The following is a 15857-nucleotide window of genomic DNA, read 5'->3' as shown; positions in this document are numbered from 1 at the left end:
TTAAAACTAAAAAGTCAAGTTTTTTTTGAATAATGTGCAAAGCATAATGTACAAGTCCTTATGCATAGAAAACTTGCTAATTTATATAGGTTTTAATAAGTGTTCAATTAAGAATCATATGTGAAAATTTATAAATTTCTGATTTGGTTTTTCTTAGGTGTCGGTTTCTAAAATTCATGTGGTCGGATTCGGATGTTCGGGGATTGCAACTAAGTCTTGGTTAACTAATAACTCTTAACCAGATAGATTTCTAGTGCGGATAGTGAAAATTCGGTCAGTATTAGTTTGTTATGCGAATAGGGATATTCGGTTGGTATTGATACGGTACCGCCACTTGATATAGGAACCGAAAGAGAAAACCAAAAAATAAAGTCACGATATCCTCAAAAGGATATAGATATATGTTTTTTATCGTTCGAAAACCATAAAAAACGTATACTGGTAGCGCTGCTGATAATACAGATACCGATATACAGTCGGAATCAGTTGAGTTGATCATGATGTTTTGATTAAATTGTATTTTTATTTTGAACAAGTTAGAATGGCTCAAGCTTATTTATCGTTTATATATTGACATATTTTTAACCATTAAATAAATATAATTAGTTTTTATCATAAGTTATTTGAAATACTAGGTGATGTACCAGTGGCGGACTTATAGTACAAATAGGGGTAGCACGGGCTACCCCTCAACCTCGTCTCCGTAGTGTAAAAATACCCCTTAACTCCATTTCCGTAGTGTAAAAATACCTCTCAACTCCGTTTCTGTTATATAAAGGATGCCTCTGATCCTAAAAAAAATTCAGGATACCCCTAACTTTTTCGGCTGGTTCCGCCACTGTGATGTACCATTTTGCTTTACTTGGCCAAGCAATATACATGATTTTGCCTGTGAATCTCGCAACTCATGATTTCTATATTGGAGTAAAATCCAAGTAATGTTTGTCTCTATATATGTGTATATGTATATGCATGTAAAGAAAGATGAACAAATAAAAACATTTTCTAAGAATTGTAGGAAGAATTTGTAGTGAAATATGTCCTCCTTGCATTTTTATACTCAACATGTCCCTCTTATATTTTTATACTCAAAGTTAGAGGCGAATAAGTGTATTTAAGGTATCAAGAAAACTTTAATCCAAATGCTTTTTTTTTTCGCATCTAGGTCCTTCTCGTTTCAGAATCTTGTCATTAACATCCTTGAGGTTTGCAATTTACTGTAACTTTCGTCCTTCGGAATTTGGCCCTTAGGGATAAAATTGACGAGATTTCAAACTTTTCGAATTTAATTAACACCTTTATACGAAAGTCGTAAAAGTGACCAAACCTCATAGACGAAAATGACATTTTACTCTTTTGTATGTTATGAAGTATGAACTTGTTTTTTTTTTTTTTAAAAGATTTGGCTTATCATAATACTTGCATATTTCAAACATTTTTATAGTGATACTGATATGTATATAATTTATCATACTTTTGATTTGTTGTAGTTGCTATAAACACAAAATTATATAAAATAATAGACTGATAAGAAAAAGAAATGTACTTGTCTAACAAGTAAGTTTTAACAAACTAACAAGTATACCCTATACCTGAATGAGTATTACACCAGGTATAACTCGCATGTTTTACAATCAAATATAAGACTGAAAATATAAGACTGAAATTATCAATTTACGTCTTGGGTGGGGTTCTAAAGTGAACACTAGTGTATTTGTGAACTGAGTGAACAAATCCTGGCCATTGATTTACATCATCAAATCGTAAAATACATTAGTGTATTTTCATCATCAAATTCTGATCAAATTTTGGCCATTGATTTACACTTGTGTATTGATAATCAGAGACTATGATTAGTTCACACAGTTCACTATCAAAAAGATTGTTCACAAATGAACCTAACCATATACTTCTTCCTATAAGTTTTACGTATATTTGTAATTTTTTTCTTACATATTATATAACGGGTTAACCCACTAGATGAATAAAGAATTGTGTGATCCGATTTTCGAAACGTTAAAAGTGGTGCGATCCCCTGAAGCTAAAGACCACCAGAGGTGGTCGTCCGGATTCACAGGATGGATGCACGTGGCAGACAGTAATTTTTCTATATTATTAAACAAACATTCTAAATTATGTGCTAATGATGACAGCTAAACATTTGCTAATTACAATGTTATTCCTTCTGATTTCCACTTCAAAAGGTCATCATTGGTGTATGTATCTAATCTTCAGTCAAAAGTAATTATTTTTAATTGCACCTTGAAAACATATCATAAATATGATTTGTCTATTAATATGATTATGATTTGTTAGTTGGCTTAAAGTTCATTTCTTGCTTAAAGAAAGCAAACTTGAATGTGTGTGTGTTTTTAAGGCAAAACTTTTTAAGAAAAAAAGGAATGTATAGAGAAAGAGATTACATACAAGATTTAAAAAATATACAAGTTAAAAATAACCAATGTGACCAATCTATAATGTCTATTTTTAACCTATTTTTTTACCTATAAGAATCCATACATCTTTATTTCAACAACCAAGTTTGCAATGTTAACATTCTTTGAGGAGAATGTCACTTTGTTTCTCAGCTTTCAAATGGCCCAGCAAGATATTAGTATTAAAGCATGAAATGCTTGTTTCTTGACAACCGACCCATACACTGATTCCTGTACTTTGAGGAGATCTGAAAAGTAGAAACCGAAAATAGGAGGGATATCACACCAACCCGTGATATGCTGTTAAACAATTGTTGCAACATAGCACCCAAAAAATAGGTGGTCAGTGGTTTCCTCTACCGAATTACATAGCGGACAAACTTTTACGACTATAGGTATACCCCTTTCTGCTTAAAGCGACCCTTGTGGGAATTCTATCTATAGCTGCCCTTCAACCAAATATGTTGATCTTCTTTGGTACGCAGAATTCTATCTATACCTGTTGGTTTCTAAGTGACATTAGAATATAGGATTTTACACAATGATTGCACCGAGAATACCCTTTCCTGATTCCCAGCCACCTCCAAGAGTCTTTGCAATATGATTTCCCCAACTTGTCCAACGAGTACAAGCAAGGCATCGAATTCATTAAGCTCCTTAGTCGAAGAAGGTGTGTGATTCCAGTTCCATACTATTGATGCTTCTTGCCCAATCCAATGCAATCTCTCTTTGACCTAACAACTTTTTGTTTTCTCCGACCTGAAAAGAACTGGAAATTTGGGTTGCAGTCCCCAATCCAATTGTCAAGCCAGACCATATGCCTGTCTCGTCCCCAAGGTTACCTTTAATTTAGCAAATTACTTGAACCTGTTGGTTTCTAAGTGACAATTCCGATTTATTAATGTTTGACCAATCCCCCTCTACCCGCCCTGATTTTAGTGGTCAAAATTCAAATTTTCTCAGGCTATAATGGAGAGCCTCCACCACACACGCCAAATTCTATTTTCTCCACCTTAAATCTCCAAACCCATTTAACCAAAAGACTTTTATTAAAATCACTCATATTCCCCAGCCCAAGTTATAACAACCCTCGAATAAAGCCATAACAATTCATAATCGAGACTCCAAACGCGTACTGGAAACCAGAACGAAAAACGATGAAATCAAATTTTAAGTGACGTCACACTATGCGACAAGGTTTGTATAGGGTGGTCGCGTGACGCGGCGCTTCAATCTTCGACAGGAGACACGTGCCACCACGTGGCATGCCTACGTGGTGACTCATGCCACCTATGCCCTAGTCTAACCCATTCGCACTGCGCAAAGGTGAACCAGAAACATAATTGGACATTCAAACTCGTTCATTCTCTGTTCTCTTTCTCTCAAAGTACTGTTGTTATACCCGAAGCCCCCAAACCACTAAAACTCTGCTCGGTAATCAGCATGCTAACCCGGATCACTAGTACGATACCCTGTCCAATTGATCTGAAACCAATTCAACGGATGTTTAAGTACTACCTGAATAAGGCTATACTTTGTCATTTACGTTGAGGTTTCGATCTCATGATTATCGTTAAAGTTTGAATCGGGTTAATACACTAATACGTGTTGCATTGTGTGCTTAATTAGGAACCCAAGACTTACACCAGAAGGCTATTACTGAAAACCCTAAATCTACAAAGTGAGTTATTCTCTTTTATCAAATGCTTTCAAAACCCTAAAGGTCTTCTAGTTGTATTTATAGTGATTAAGTCTTTGTATTCTTAAATTACACAGCCGGTATGTGGGGTTTTGTATACATTACTTGATAAGCTTTGTAACATCCGTCCAAAAATGGATATTCAAAATCCGACCCGTTTTGAAATTCGAATCCTATCCTTGAACCAACGGAATTTTTTTTCGCGAAATGGATAATCGATGAAAGATTTTTATCCTAATCTAATTCGGTTACAAATGCGGTTATCTATTTCTTCGTTTAACTAATTAAATTAATATATTTCCAATATATATATATATATAAATATATAGTTATTTATGTAACAAGTTAGTTAATAATTAAATCAATTGTTTGAAATATAAAGTTTGGTATAAACTAGTTAACCAAGTTAGAATTCTAACCCCGTTAGCGTCGGTTAGTATAAACATGTAAGTTAAGGAATTTAATTGAAAATTTTGGGAAACTTTAGTTTAAAAACAAAAGGCTCAATACAAAGGACCCTTCACTCTAAAGAGAATTTTATAACCATCAATATACTATACTGTGGAAGATGCCTTCGTTTGAAAAGTATAATCATATTACCACCTTTTGTTATACACCTTCTTAATCAAAATAATGTGGTTTCTAACTTTCTCAGTGAATCCGTCACATTACTAGCTTCCTACATGCACCACTCAAACAAATAAATAAGACTTAAAAATCTAGTTTCTTTTCAAACACATTCGACCGCCAAAAACAAACCGCGTTGACTGCTCCTCCATTCTTCACTTCGACAGCTAAGATACGACAGTCGGACTTACCATATCTCGATTCAATTAAGGCCTAATTGATTCCCTGATTTCTTTCACTCGACCAATTAACGAGAGTTTCCAACTCTCGGTCAACTTTCCAAACCACCGAAGACCCATTCGACACCTATAAATATCGACCCACACCTTCACATGAACCGGCATCATTCTTCCCGATTCACCCAATACATCTTTCACCCTTTCTGTTCGAACACCACACTCACAAACACTCTCTGTTCAATTAACAAACTCGCCGGTTAAACGGAGCTTGCCGGAGAAAGATAGACGTCGCCGGAGATCGAGAAGACGACCGGAGTTCGACGGAACTCCACTCCGTCCCTGTTGCGGTATACCATCCTCCCAACCTTTCATTTCATTTGTTTTAGTTTGACGTTTATAAACTGTTGTCATCGGACATCACTCGAAACCCCGCTCCCTTTAAAGACGTTACCGGAGAGGACCTGCAAGTGGCCGGAGCTCGCATCGATACCGGGATCCACCGGAGTTTACGACAGAAACCGTTTCGTCACTGTTTCGGTATAATCTTCTCTTGCTTTTGTTTTATTTTTCGTTAATCAATTCGATACACATCCAATGTTCAAACAACTAAAATCTATAAGTTTTATAAAAAGGTTACTGTTAGTCTATTTAAGAAAGAAAGAAACCGAGTTCGATACGGCCTGGTTCCGGGTTGGGACACTTATATTTTTACTGTAATAAAAAAATATGTTGATGCCTTTATGATTTACTTACACATAAAGACTTGAATTTGTAAACTAGAATCTTATGGTTACATAATCTGGTTACATAATCTGCTTTAGAGATGATTATTTATAAAATCATGATTTTGAAAATAAAATTCTATTCAGAATACAAGGTTTTGAATTATATTTCATATAAGAGATATATGTCTTGTTTTGATCACCATATTTTCTTAAGACAAATATTATAAAATTATAATTTAAACTAATAAAGAATGAATTTCTATTTATATTAAGTGTATTGCCTTGATTTAAGATTTGAAGGTTTAAAAGACTAGCAACACACATAGCTAGACGATTGATATATTAATCACATATAATAAATTATAAATTAACCACATTTATCTCAAAAGTTTAATAAATACTAAATTATTTTCATACTTGTTATTAGTATACATTTAGGTTATACAAACGTCTCCAAACCTGAGGAAATTTTAAGATAAATAATAACTAGTTTGTTATGTGGTATTTATACATTTAGGGTAATCATTCATTCTCTTGAATTTCCCAATCTTACTCGTACAAGAAAGCGCAACGCAATCAATGTGAGTATACTCGATCCCATTTTCGTTTTAAACACTTTGGGTGCAACATGTATTCCATATTCAAATTACACAACACTTGAAACTTGTTATATGCGCACTCTATCCATTTTAAACATGACACAATTTGATGTTTGTTAATCTCGTATGCTAGGTAAACTTTTCGTGTCTATATGCTCATTAACCTTGTTAAACTTATTAAACTTGTTAGACTTGTTAAACTTGTTAAACTTGTGAGACTTGTTAGACTTCTTATACTTATTTACGCACCGCCCTTGAGTGAGTCTTGGGGTGGTTGCGTTGGAAACTTGTGAGACTTGTTAAACTTCTTATACTTATTTACGCACCGCCCTTGAGTGAGTCTTGGGGTGTTTGCGTTGGAAACTTGTGAGACTTGTTAAACTTCTTATACTTATTCACGCACCGCCCTTGAGTGAGTCTTAGGGTGTTTGCGTTGGAAACTTGGGTTGACATATAGTGACACTGTTTCAGCATATTAGTAACTTGTATTATGTTGTTCATGTTGGATACGAGTACTTAAACTATTTTATTATACTATGCTACGTATCAAACTTGTATACTCGCCAACATTTTTTTGTTGATTTTATTTTAATACATGTTGCAGGTTGATATCAAGATTCAAGAAAACAAGCTAGGATGGCATTAGAAACCCATTTTAGCAATTAATTAATGTTTGGATTTGTTTGAATATTCGAGACTTTGTATTACTTTTCTAGTTTTAATAAAATGATTTAATTCATATTGTCACAATTAGTGTTATGTTGTTTTGAGCAATTTGTTCGTCTCATCCCGATGTTTCCGCCATCGGTTGGGGTGTGACAAGCTTTACTATTAGACAAAGGGTTAGCCAATAGTAATATGACCACAGTCACCGAAATGGGCGAGTGACAAGTACTGTGGATGATTGAAAGATATAAACAAATACAAAAAGTGCAGAGTATTCCTCTGCCATAGCCTTGCGCCAATGAGATTCTTTGTTGGCAACGGAAAATGAGGTATCTTAAATGTCAAGCGGGGTGGCGGAGGTGTGAAAGGAGGCGAGATTGTAAGAGTAGTTTTGTTTGGCATTAGGTCTTAGGTTTGGTAAGAATGTACGTAGTTGATGTGAGCAAAATGCAACATATAAATTACATCAATTGTGGCATAAAACTAACCCTTTTTTAGTACTAGTGTTGGAAAAAGTGTGCTTTCGTCTTCCTTTTGTATTTTCAGGATTAAGTGAGCTCAAATGAACAAAAGAAGCAAAAAGGCAGCTAAATCTAACATAAATACAAGAAAAGGAATAAACGTGGCATGCCCGACCCCTAGACAGCATCCTCCCAAACAAGAACAAGAAAACAGAAGGCTGAACACGCCCCGTGCTCAATGAGCACGGGGGCGTGCCCAAGTGTCTGCAGAAAAGACAAAGCTGTAGAAGCTTCTATCACCCACCACGGGGGCGTGCCCAGCGGACACGAGGCCGTGGTCAACTCTAAGATTCGCAGAATCTAAGGAAATCTTGATAGTACAGATACACTTCTGCACACGGGGTCGTGCCCAACGGACATGGGGGCGTGGTCAACTAATGCAGACAAACTGCAATTAATGAAGAAAGAAAAGATGGGTGTACACGGGGCCGTGTCCGGGATTCTGTGCAGGCTATAAATAGGGGTGCTTGGCTCACTTGCAAATCATCCCTTGGCAAACCACCTCTCTCACACTTCACCTACACTCCACCACCACCACAACACCATCATCCACCACCATCATCCATCATCCATCATAAAGTGTGTGAGTAGTCTCGGGATCCAAGATTGATCGTAAGATTTCTTGACAATCAAAGGCCATGTTTGCCTAAGTCTCTTACATCACTTGGTGAAGACAAGCATTTAGTGTAATACTTTTTATTTTTAATCTTTTCGCACTTTTTATTTGGTTATGTATTAATGACTTTAATAGCTAGTTTCTTATGTTGAAGGTGAGTCTTCCTTATCATTTGTCCGTGGTGTTTTGGCATTATTTACTGTCTATATAAAATAAAAGATTTTCACCATTCATATCTCCACGGTCTATATAGAGATATGCTAGCTACCTGGTCGGTGGTTAAGGGAATGGTTTGGTAAGAGTCTTGCCTTGTTCAGTGTATAGATCCTGCAAGGACCTGGGTCAAATTTAGTATGACCTCCTTCAATACCCACTGGTATTGGATGGCGGGGGTCCAAACTCTTTGATCCCATCATATGTAAACTACTATGAAAACTTTAACCCGACTACTTAGGACTGTATCCCTGCTGACTCAGACTACTAAGCCGAGGGTAACGTCACCTTCAAAAAAGGGGCCTACCACATTACGCATTAATAACTTAATTAATTATCTTTCAATAATCCGACCCTTTAGGATTGTATCCTTGCTGACTCAAACTACTGGGTTGAGGGTAACATCACCTTCAAAAGAGGGGCCTACTACAATAACTAAGATAATCTCTTAAAAAGTGCAAAAGTGCGGAAATAATCAAAGGTTGCACTAAAGGCGAGTCGGATCCAAGTGATTCATCTTGTCTATCTGTTTTTATTTTCATTTTTTATTTTCAGCATTTTAGTTTTATTTTCTAGTTTAAAACCTTTTTTTAAATTTTTTATTTGATTAGACGTTGAGGATAAACCGGTGTTAAAAGCTCTTGTGTCCTTGGACGACCTCGGTATCTTACTAACACTATACTACACTCACGATGGGTGCATTTGCCCATATGTGTGTTTGGTGTTAGTAAGTATCGTGTTTTATAAATTTAAAACTTGATTAAAGTGGTTAAAAAAGGGCTAAAAATATACCTAAAAATATATCACACCACACACGCATCAGTAGTGGAAGTGGTGCGATTTAGGTGGTAGCAAATGTGGTTCTAGCCGAAGGTGTTGATTGGTTGTGTAGTAGTGGTGGGTACGAGGTGGTAGAGTATCGGTTAAAAGTTGGGACTGAAGGAGTTGGATGGGTTGAGGAGCGATAGGAATAGGTAGTAGGCTGGGTAGTATTAGTTTGGGCTTTTGGGATGAGAGATTGTGGGTCGGTTGTGATGGTGTAGGTTGGGCCGCCTGTGATGATGTGGGTCGAGCCAGTTGGGATGAGTGTAAAGGCTGGGGTGGTGGAGATGGTACATCTTGGGCCTAGTCAGGAGGGTTGGTTTGGGCTTAGGGTGGGTCAGATAATAGGATGGACCTGGTTGGATAAGAGGAGACACATGGGTTAATAGGTGGGGGGTTGATGGAGGGTTTGGTAGACGAAGAAAGAAAAGGAAAAGTGTTTTCATGGAATCGAACATGTCTGGCGATATAAATGCGTTCAGTGACTGGGTCAAAGTAGTGATAACCACGATGAGATGTGTTGTATCCGAGGAAAATGCATGGTGTAGAACGGAAATCCATTTTGTAAGCATTATAGGGACGAAGACGGGGAAACACTAACGACCAAAGACCCGAAGGAAGGATAAATCAGGTGTGGTTTAAACAAATGTTCAAAGGGAGATATGGTGGAGTGTGTGCTAGAGGGCATGGATTGGTCAGATAAAAAATGGTTTCAAAAGCACAATGCCAAAAACGCTAGGGAACATGAGTTTGTGGCATTAGTGTTAGCCCGGTTACAACGACATGACGGTGAAGGCATTCAAGAATACCATTCTGTTCACTTGTGTCGGGACAGGACAGACGGTAAATAATTCCAACTGAAGCAAAGGAAGTGGAAAGATTTCAGAACTCCCTTCCCCAATCAGTTTGTAGATATTTGAGTTTGGTAGAGAATTGTCATTCAACCATAGTGACAGATTGTTTAAAAATTGCAAAGACATCAGGTTTACGTTTCAAAGGAAAGAACCACATGAACTTCGAGAAATGGTCAATACATAATAAAAAATAGTTGTGGCCATCAAAAGAAATCACAAGGGCTGCCCCTCACACATCACAAAAAATAGATAAAAAACATGAAAACTTTTATAATTAGAAGATAATAAGTTTAGTTTGGAAGATTTTCCAACTAAACAAGGATTACAATTAAAATCAAAAGTCTTAGCAGAAATAGGAAAATGATATTTAGAAATCATAGTCTTGAATAATTGGGAATGTGGGTGTCCCAAACGTTGATGCCATGTAGTTGTTGTAGTACGAGTTGTTGAAAAAGCGAATTTTGGAATCGATTGCTTTATTGGAAATTTGATTTAATAGAGTCCACAACCAGTTGAACCTGTCAGGAGGGTAATGCGTGTAGACTTGTCCTTCACAAAAAAAAAGTGCCATGAAATTCAAAGAAAACATGATTATCTTGACAAAATTTTTGTATTGAAAGAAGATGTCGTTTAAGAGCAGGAACATGAAGGATATTGTTTAAGTAAAAGGTTTTGTTGGGTGAGGATATTTTAGAGGAACCTATATGTAGGATGAGGATGGGTAGGGCCTTACCATTATCAACATGTAGAATATCATCACCAAAGTAAGGTTTAGCAGAGTCGAAATCTGACATATACAGTGCTGCATGACCATTGGTACCTGTGTCTGGATTCTAGTTTATAGATGACGCTTGTGAGCAGTAGTCAGCATAATTGGCGGACAATTTTCTTGTCTTGAAAGTAGACAGATCTTTTTTGGACATTGAGAAGGAAGGTGTCCAATTCCACACCTATTATAGCTTCCATAAACAGTATTTTGATTAGATGCCCAATGAACTGACATGAATTACGGTTTGTGGTCCCCTGGTTGCGATTGTAGTTGTCACGACCACCACGTCCTCCGCGATTACCACGACCGCGGCTGTAGTTGGATTGTCCGATCCTGTTTGTGTTAAAGGCTTGAGAAGTGGAGTTTGATGAGGAACTCTGGCCTGGTTGTAGTTGATACCCTAGATGGGCAACAAGCTGCTAGATTGTTTGGAATGTATCAGCCGGAACTGATGATGAGGTGGCTGTCGTGGCAACCATGAATGCTTGGGCACGGGTAGCCTTGATGGTGGGGTTTTGGATTAAAAACTCATGGTCTGGAAGGAGACTAGGAAGTTCATTGAATACCATGGTAAACTGTCTAGCAAATAAGGTTTGTTTGACACGATTGTATTCCTCGCGAAGACCTGCAACAACAAGCATAAAAATGTCTTTATCTAGCATCGGTTGTCTAATGTTTGCAAGGGCGTTTGCATACTCCTGTGCCCTCACAAGGTATGCAGTCGACGTCTCGTCTCCTTTAATCTGAATCTTCAACAAATGTGTTTTCAAAGTAAACTCTCTATAGGAGATATGTGGGGCATAGGATTGTTCAAGACCGAGCCAAAGGTCATGTGAAGTGACACCTGGGGGTAGTATGGGATCCGTAGTTGGGGAGAAAATTACCCGCTTGATTGAATACGGTACTAAAGAATTTCTACCTCTTGTTATAGTGTGTGCTTTCGAAGGGGCACACATAGGAAGATTCTGAGAGAGTTAAGATAACCGACATTTCGACATGTGCAATAGTTAAGATAATCGAGATTTCGACATGTTCATCATTGCATAACCAAGTCATATAGTTGGGATTGGGTTAGGTGACAACAGTTGTTCCTTCTTTTCTAGAGGTTCATGGAGAGGTGATGGTTGGAAGAGGACAGCGAATACTCCTATCGACATAGCCGAATAGGCTGTGGGTTGCAAGGAAGGGTTGTATCTGTTGGCGAATGTCTGAGTCCGATTGTGGCTTTGGCGTGGATCGGGCTCGGGTATTAACTTGGAGTGGAGTCCAAGTTTAATTTAAATATGAGATAATTATCTATTCCTAAAATAAGGAGTTATTTTAGATAATTATGTGGTTTAAAATAATGCAGAATCCTGGTTATATTCTAACATGTTTTGGTTAGTCTATAAATACCGTGTATAGGGTAGGGATTATGTAATTGAAGTTTTTGAGTTAGATTTCTTCAATAAAATTGCGTGTTTGGCAATCTGTTTTTCTTTTCCTATGATTACCTTCAATTGGTATCAGAGCTTTAAGTTTATTCAAGGGCTTGCTCGTGCCAATCGATTCCTGCGATCTAGAGGATATCGGTTGTGAGGAGATATCAAAGACGGAGACCATCTTAGTGGCATACGATTCTGTTTTGATTCATAAAACAAGTTGGAAGCAGTCCTCGTGACTGCTGATTGTCTTGTGAAGTCGAACATAGTAGGTTGGAAACGGGAAACCGTTGATTGTCCTACGCGAGTTCGACACGAATCAAAACATAATCTGTTCTGACCGTCTTACAGGGCTGGAAAAAGATTTGTTGCAGACGTATTCGCGTACCAGGAAAAAGTTTCAGATGACAGGGAGTATTGATGCAAGCGGGTCAAATCCGCCGACAAAAGAACCAAACATGTTGACGTTTCAATGTCCGATGTTGACGCCAATAAACTACACCATATGGAGCATGCGAATGGAAGTAATTCTTGGAATTCATGGAGTCTGGGAAGTGATAGATCCGGGCTTAGACGATGCCAAGAAGAACAATATTGTTAAAGGCCTCCTATTTCAATCCATACCGGAAGATTTGATTCTTCAAATCGGGAAACTGAAAACCGGCAAGGAGATGTGGGAGGCTATTAAGACAAGGAATCTAGGGGCTGAACGCGTGAAGGAAGCGTGACTTTAAACATTAACTGCCGAGTTTGATAGTTTGAAGATGGAAGACACCGGTACGATAGACGATTATGCAGCGAAATTGTCCGGTATTGCTTCAAAATCAGCCACACTTGGAGATGTCATATCTGAACACAAGTTAGTAAAGAAATTTCTCACAAGTGTTCCCAGGCGATTTGTCCACATTGTGGCATCACTTGAACAGGTTTTGGATCTTAAAACGGTTGGGTTCGAAGATGTGGTTGGTATATTGAAAGCTTACGAAGAAAGGATCAAAGAAGAGAACAAAGGCAACAAGACTCAAGGAAAACTGCTTTATTCAAGGGCCGAATCTTCCAACAGAAACTATGATTCAACAGAAACTCGAGGTCGTGGTCGTGGCCGTGGTCGGGGTAACACCCAAAATCATGGTCAGCGTGATTCCTCGAAAAAAGTGAAAATCAAAAACAAAAGGGCAAACGTGACCTCTCAAATATCAAGTGTTATCGTTGCGACAAGTACGGACACTTCGTCTCAATATGCCCAGAACGAACCCGAGACCACGAGGCAAATCTCAATGAGACGAAAGAGGGAGATGCGGATCATGAGGAAGGAACTTTTTTCATGATGAACCATGTTCAAGAAACGATATTCTTGAATGAAGATAAGTTCATCCCTCCAAAGATCGAAACCAATAATGAAGAAGATGATGTATGGTATTTGGACAACGGTGCGAGTAATCATATGACCGGTAATTACTCGTACTTTTCTGAATTAAATGAACATATAACCGGACGGGTGAGATTCAGAGATGGGTCGTGCGTGAGTATAAAAGGAAAGGGATCTATCTTGTTTGAAGGAAAGAGCGGAGAGCAGAAACTACTGAAAGATATTTACTATATTCCATCGCTCCGAAGTAACGTGACCAGTCTCGGACAAGCTACAATATCCGGTTGTGATATTCGTCTTCGGGGCAAATTCTTAACCATGCGAGACAAAGGTGGAAGATTGCTTATGAAAGTCCAGCGAAGTGAAAATCGTCTTTATAAAACCCGACTAAAAGTTGGAAAACCTCATTGTTTACAAGCTAACATTGATGAAGAGTCTTGGATATGGCATGCCCGACTTGGCCATATCAGCTTTGGTGCGGTGAATTTGATGCACAAGTTAGCTAAAGGGGTACCGGTTGTTAAGCATCAACATCAGTTCTGCGAGTCTTGCATGGTTGCTAAACAAACGAAACGCTCCTTCCCAAAAAAAGCAACATATAGAGCAACACATATTCTTGATATGATACATGGGGACCTTTGCGGACCAGTCGATCCACCCACACAAGCTGGTAATATTTATATTCTGGTACTTATTGACGATTTTTCAAGATGTATGTGGTCTTTTCTCTTGAAAAATAAGAGTGATGCGTCAAATGTCATTAAAAGATTCATAACGGCGATTGAAAAGCGAACCAGTAAAGAAGTTAAAACGTTCCATACGGATAGAGGCGGTGAATTTACTTCTCATGATCTTAACCGGTTCTGTGACCAAAGAGGTATAGCACGAATGTTGACGGCCCCTTATGCACCTCAACAAAACGGCATTGTTGAACGGAGAAACCGAACGCTACTCGAGATGACTCGGTGTCTCATGAAAGCAAGGGGTGTACCAAATTATTTCTGAGGCGAAGCTGTTTGACATGCAACCTTTATTATAAATCGAACCCCTACGCGAGCATTGGTAGGAGTTACACCATACGAAAAATTTTATGGTGAGAAACCGGACCTGGAAGATTTGAGAGTATTCGGCTGTGTGGCCTACGAAAGAATAGTTGCAAAGCACTTGAGGAAACTCGATGACAGGTCCAAACCATTGGTTTATCTCGGCAAAGAACCCGGTTCAGGTGGATTTCGTCTCTTCAATCCGCGTGAAAATAAAATTATTATTAGTGCCTATGCTGATTGTGATGAGAAAGAGGTTGGAACTGGAAAAATGTGCCCGGATATCAAACCCAAGCTGAAAGCGAACCAGGCTCCTTTACGGTTATATGGGGAGATACTCAAGATGCTGAAGTTGAACAGCCAAACTACAATGAAGTGAACCCAGCAGCCGCTGGACAACATCAGCCAGTAAATGGCCAAGAAACAACGCCGCAAGCCAGCAGTCAGGTCCAAAACGAATCAATCGGGGGCCCAGCTCGTGCAAACAGTCCACAAAGAGAAGAAACAGACTCTGACAGTGATGCTACGCCTGTCCCGGTACGTCGCTCAACCCGTGTGTCTTTGTTACCAAGAAAATTGAATGATTACGAGCTAAATGTTAATGAACTGTTGTTAACATTTGACGAGGAACCGAGGAACTTTAATGAGGCTAAAAATAAACCGAAATGGGTTAAAGCAATGAAAGTTGAGATAGACTCTATTGAGAAGAATAACACATGGAGACTTGTTCCTCTACCAAAAGGTGTTAAGCCCATCGGGTTAAGGTGGTTATTCAAAATCAAGAGAAATGCGGATGGCACGATCAATAAGTACAAAGCGCGCTTAGTTGCTAAAGGCTATGTACAACAACCTGGTATTGACTTTGATGAAGTGTTTGCGCCGGTAGCTCGACTCGAGACAATACGACTTTTGATTGCTCTCGCAGCCGGGAAAGGATGGAAGATTCATCATCTAGATGTCAAAACGGCCTTCTTGCGTGGTGAGTTAAAGGAAGAAGTGTAAGTGACTCAACCTGAGGGTTTTGAAAAACCGGGAGAGGGAGAAAAAGTCTACAAGTTAGCAAAAGCATTATACGGGCTAAGGCAAGCTCCGAGGGCATGGAACCTAAAGCTTGATAGTATTCTAAAGAATATTGGTTTTCAAAGATGCTTGCATGAAAAGGTTGTTTATAAAAAGGTGTCTAATGGTGAATTTATTATTGTGACAGTTTATGTCGATGACTTATTCGTGACAGGCACAAGTTTAGAGTTCATAAATCAGTTTAAGGCAAAGATGGCATCTCAGTTTGAAATGTCAGAT

General features: G+C 38.3%; 1 long non-coding RNA gene across 1 annotated transcript; it reads left to right on the top strand.

The window, feature by feature from the left end:
• Positions 1–2920: 2920 nt before the first annotated feature.
• Positions 2921–7492, top strand: LOC118483349. Its single transcript, XR_004870474.1, has 3 exons — positions 2921–5477; positions 6183–6246; positions 6869–7492. It is a non-coding gene; the product is annotated as an uncharacterized LOC118483349 (long non-coding RNA).
• Positions 7493–15857: the final 8365 nt, after the last annotated feature.

Source organism: Helianthus annuus, chromosome 10, assembly GCF_002127325.2.
Source record: "Helianthus annuus cultivar XRQ/B chromosome 10, HanXRQr2.0-SUNRISE, whole genome shotgun sequence".
NCBI lineage: Eukaryota > Viridiplantae > Streptophyta > Magnoliopsida > Asterales > Asteraceae > Helianthus > Helianthus annuus.
This window is presented reverse-complemented; position numbering and strand designations above follow the sequence as displayed.